This window comes from Eurytemora carolleeae, unplaced genomic scaffold (genome assembly GCF_000591075.1).
Source record: "Eurytemora carolleeae unplaced genomic scaffold, Eaff_2.0 scaffold689, whole genome shotgun sequence".
NCBI classification, from domain to species: Eukaryota; Metazoa; Arthropoda; class Copepoda; order Calanoida; family Temoridae; genus Eurytemora; species Eurytemora carolleeae.
In genome coordinates this window covers 130,229-136,228 of record NW_019396586.1, presented here as the reverse complement: position 1 = coordinate 136,228, position 6,000 = coordinate 130,229, and positions in this window count along the sequence as shown.

Genomic DNA, 6,000 nt, shown 5'->3' with positions numbered 1-6,000 from the left:
TATGTATATTCCAGTATGTATATTCCAGTATGTATATTCCAGTATGTATATTCCAGTATGTATATTTCAGTATGTATATTCCAGTATGTATATTCTAGTATGTATATTTCATTATGTATATTCTAGTATGTATATTCCAGTATGTATATTCCAGCATTTATATTCCAGTATGTATATTCCAGTATGCATATTCCAGTATGCATATTCCAGTATGTATATTCCAGTATGTATATTCCAGTATGTATATTCCAGTATGTATATTCCAGTATGTATATTCCATTATGTATATTCCAGTATGTATATTCTAGTATGTATATTATATTATGTATATTCTAGTATGTATTTTCCAGTATGTATATTCCATTTGCTTTGATCTACTCTTTTTGAAAGAACTCACTGCACATACCTTCGCATGTTTATCAAACCCTGTACAAAAAGTTTTGGAACTTTTTTTGGAGTAAGGAGTGACACATTTTCTTTTGGTTTGAGGAAGTTCTTTGATTTTTCAGATTTTTTTCCAAGAAACGTTTTCCCGCGAATTTCTTGCACTTTTTTCGCATCGTGGTGTCTTTAAAATGTAAAAACAAGCGTCAAGAAAACATTTAGAATTTTAAAAACTTTTTTCTAAAAGGAACTGTATACGTAATTTTCGTCGTTTATCCATCTAAAAAGTATTAAATTCTGTCAATTTCCCCCTTGTTTTGGCATTGCTGCAAATCCGGTGGAACCACAATTAAAAAATCAATGTTATACCAGTAAAATAAAGATTTCTATATTATCCTTCATCAGACCCTTAAACAGTTAATTTTTTAATAAGGAAAAAATTTTTTAATCTAATTATAATAATTTTTTTTATAATTTTACTTGAAAATCGTCATATTTAGGTGGGTTCAGTTCGTCTTTCATTGAACCCTGCGCCTATTTTGAGATACTATCTTTAAATATCTTTCTATCTTTCTATCTTTCTATCTTTCTATTTTTCTATCTGTCCGCTTACATGCACATGATTAACTGTATAATTACGTATATGTTATAATAGTATTTCTATACGAGCATATAGTCGGTATCTGTCTGTCATTTGATAGGAATAGGGTTAATTATGACGTTCATTTTTTGTCTCAGATATTGTCTTTTAGATGTTTAAGAACAGATTTTCCAAAAGAAAGCAAAAAGTTTAAAGGTAAAGGGATTAGAAAAAGATATTTTTATTTATTCTTTCCTTATTTTTAAAAACCAACACTCTCCCTCTATAACTTACTATTCTAAAATAATCTAAAACTTCCTGAAAATCCCTGTTTTGGTTCCATCCTATTTCTAGAGTGCACGGACTTCTAATCCATCAATTTATAAACATAAACCTTAGTAAACCCAATATTTTATTTTAATGCCCTTTCCATCAAACCCCGAGGAAAATAATTTATGTTTAATCCAAGAGTCTATAGAACTAATGTTGGTCATTTATCCAAAAGTTTTAATATAATTCAGAATCCTTGAGTGGAACCTGGAGTTTATACCGATAAGCTCCACTTAACTCCAGGATCAATACCTATAAAGTTTGATTTTCTGAACTTAAGTTTGGTCTTAACGACATAAACTCTGTTCTCAGTTCTTCTTCTCTACGGTTTTTATCAAGATGAGTCTTTATGGTATTCATTTATCAAGTTTTTCCTCGGCGTTTCATCACATTTCTACACACGTAATCAACCAAATATAATTCAGCAGGGAAGGATAATAATTAATATAGAGATATCATTAGTATCGTAATACACTTAACATAAAAAATCACAAAATAAAACAATTAATCACAATTTATTAACTATTCACACGGGCAGCGTATTACATTTGAATTTCCGAGCCCGGCCAATCTTTCCGGTCCCAGTTTTTACTGTATCGCCCGGACTTTAGGTTGAATTTACATTTACTAAAGGGTCAGGGGTGCGTGTTCAGGGTTTCTTACATAATGTAAAAGACACAATTTGAACTTCACAAATCATCTTTTTTATTGTTCCAATATTCCCAGGTTTTGCATATATGTGAACTACATGTATTTATTATGACAGAAACATGGTTCACAGTGATTCAGGTATGTCAGTAATTGTCCACAGTGGGCCAGGCATGCCAGTAATTGTCAATTTAACAATAGGCTCAATAAATACAAACCAATGAATAATTATCAACAAATATTTCAGATTGAAAACTGCAGGTGTGGTGCTGGGGTCGAAATGTGAAAAATTTGATAGAACTATGCCTGTCACTGCAGCAATTATATCGGGTCGGCCTGGCTGTAATTATGACTGCGGTCCTTACTAATTGAGAGCCTGTGAGTAATTGGTCTGATGAATACCAGTTTATGCCCCAGGCCCCCCAACCATACACATATATTATACTAGACATAAACAAACAAACTTTCCACAATTATCAAAAATTAATTTAATATAAATTAACGAATAAAAAAAATCATAATTTAAACTGTCTTTGATTAACGTAGGAATATGGCCGAAGCTGCAGTGGTTTGTTCTGACCACGGCGCTCGGCCCAGATTTGATCAAATTAATTATAAGACAATCCGATCGGTCATTTTTTATGAATGTGCTGATATATCTGTAAATATGAAGATAGATAGATACTAAAGAGAATTGTAAATTCCCAAAATCTTTGCATAGCTATACCTAATCACGACTTATAAAACTCTTAATTAATTAAAAAATTTAAAAGTGACCGGCTAGTAAGGTAGTTGAACTGAGTATGCAGTGTTGTGGAAAACTTCTTTCGGATTTATTTGAGACATATTAAACATTTTAAAGATCTGTAAATCCTGAGTTTGAGCGCAAATTCAACGTTCAAAAACTCCTACTTTGGGGGTGGATACGATTTCAGCATTAGTTTTTTTTAATTATTAAATAACGACAACGAAAAATAAAGTAAAAATTATACAGTAATCTAATTAGATGGTGAAGAACATATTTCTGAAAAAAAATTTGTCCATAAATCAATGCTAAAATCGATTATTTCGTTTTCATTATTATATTGAATTTCTTATTTTCTTTGAATTTTTTGGCAGATTTCTTCAAAAAAAACTTCAAATGTCGTCTTTTCAATAATGATTCTAGAAAATCTGCAAAAAATCTTTTTGAAGAGTGAGAAACCAGAATAATGAGAAAATAGAAACTGATAATTGAACAAGATTACTTTTTTCTATGATAAGATTAATTTTTATTTTCTCAACATGTTCCTATACATGATTAAAATGCAAAATAATTAGAAGTATCTATAAAGATTGATTTTGTCTTAAATGATCATTTCTTCATCAACATTTATTTTGTATATGCAATTTCAAAGCTTAAAAATTCTTTCTGAGTACTCATAAGTCCTAATATTTTCTTTTTAGAGCTTTATGATCTCAGTAATCAATAAATAGGTTGCGATTATTTTTGCAAAAATCGATGAGTGTTTTGATAAATGCTTCTTAAAAACTAAAACTAAAACAAGTGCTTTATAGTTCTGAAATAACATGTCCATCTCGAGGCTTTCAAAAAGTACAACTGATTTAGTGAAGTCAGAGGCCAAGGCAGTGCGACACTTTAAAGTCTATTCAGTCTTGATAGCTGCCTGGATCTCTGTGTGAAAAGTGATATGAAAACTTTTTTCACTATTAGCCCTGTGGTTGTGGTTAGCCAAATTATTGATAATTTTTCTTAAAAAAACATCATTCAAGCTCATTGTACCATTTTACTCTTTAAAAAAATTTAAATTGAGAAATTATGATGTCGGGACGGGAAATCTAGTTTTTATAGAAAATATATCCGTGCATATTGAAAAAGTGTATTGCTTGAAAGCTCTGAATAGGGTTTCTCCTAGTTTCCTGTTTTATACTTGAGAACCTTTTGTCTGGGGACCAATTAAAGTATACAGTGACATCTACTATTGTCAATCAATAGCCCCCTCCCCCCTCCCTCATTCTCTTTCATGAGAAAAAGTACACTTGAAAAGAGGGGTAAATGGATAGATCCAAAATTTTAAAGAGCAAAAAATATAGTCCTTGAGTTCTTTAGTAAATGATTTGAAATTCAAGTTATATCTGATCAAATCATAAAACTCAGTAATAACTGATCAAATCATGAAACCTCACGAATAACTGATAAAATCATGAAACCTCACGAATAACTGATAAAATAATTTAAACCTTAAGAATATCTGATCAAATCATGAAACCTTAAGAATAACTGATCAAATCATGAAACCTCATTAATAAATGATCAAATCATGAAACCTCATGAATAACTGATCAAATCATGAAACCTCAGGAAGAAATGATCAAATCATGAAACCTCATTAATAACTGATCAAATCATGAAACCTCAAAAATAACTGGTCAAATCATGAAACCTCAGGAATAACTGATCAAATCATTAAACTTCATTAATAACTGATCAAATCATAAAACCTCATGAATAACTGATCAAATCATGAAACCTCAAGAATAACAGATAAAATAATATAAACCTTAAGAATAGCTGACCAAACATGAAACCTTATGAATAACTGATCAAATCATGAAACCTCAGGAAGAACTGATTAAATCATTAAACCTCAAGAATAACTGATCAAATTATGAAACCTCATTAATAACAGATCAAATCATGAAACTTCAGGAAGAACTGATCAAATCATGAAACCTCAGAGATAACTGATCAAATCATGAAACCTCAAAAATAAATGATCAAATCATGAAACCTCCGGAATAACTGATACAAATCATGAAACCTCAGGAAGAACTGATCACATCATGAAACCTCATAAATAACTGATCAAATCATGAAACCTCAGGAAGAACTGATCACATCATGAAACCTCATAAATAACTGATCAAATCATGAAACCTCAGGTATTATTGATCAAATAATGAAATATCAAGAATAATTGATTAAATTATCAAACCATATTAAGATAAAAAATGAACTCACTGGAAAATGATCAAATAATAAAAAAGTTTTAATTTTTTTTTTATCTAGGGTATAAAGCCCTCTTGAAAAAACATAATAGCACGGTAAAGAGCAATCGCTTTAAACGTGCAGAGTAACGTGATTTAAACATGTAACGTCCATGTACTGTTATCATAAATAGACCAGTACGAAAAGTACAAATTAAAACCATTTGTAAAACCATTTTAAATGCAAAACAAGGTGCAAATCAAACCAATGTACGGTTAAAATTTAAAATGATAAATAATAGTGAAAAAAGTTGAGGTTTTCTGTGTATACCATTAATTTTCCCGTTTGTGTTATAATTAACCATATTTTTTACTGTACAACTCGCAATAACAAACAATATAAAAAAACTGCATCGCATATAAAGTATTCACTTATTCCAGAATCTACTAGGGGGGCCGTGGGTCTCGAAGCCTCCCCCTTTTATATTTTTCTAATTGAATATTTTATATCTTTTTGGAAAGCCATATTTCAAAACGAAAGCCACTTTAAGATCAAAAACGTCAAAATATGTTCGCAAGATTTATTTTATTTTTCATAAACTTAATAAAAAGTCAAAATTTACACAAATAACAAAAAAAAAATTTTTTTCAAAAATTTGAAATGCTTAATACCAGAATGCAAGAAATGGCAATAAAAGTGAATATATATCATTCCTTAAACTTTAAACTTTTTAACTTTAGATTTTTATTTTTTAAAATTTTACATTCACACTGCCACCCTAATATATATATATATATATATATAATTGGAAGAAAAAGCATAAAACTTTCTTCAAAGAAAATAATTGTCTCACACTCGAAGATAAAAAGTATAAATGTAAGTGTGTGGGGTGGTGGTGTGTTGATTATTGATATTATCTACAATTACCCCCCACTCCCCCATACTCCCTCTACCCACTCCACACACTCCTCGACCACTGAACATAATTATCTAACATGCGGGGGATAATTATTAGGCGCCATCATATCTATCTATCTATCAATATATCCATATATTTATTTTATATTAT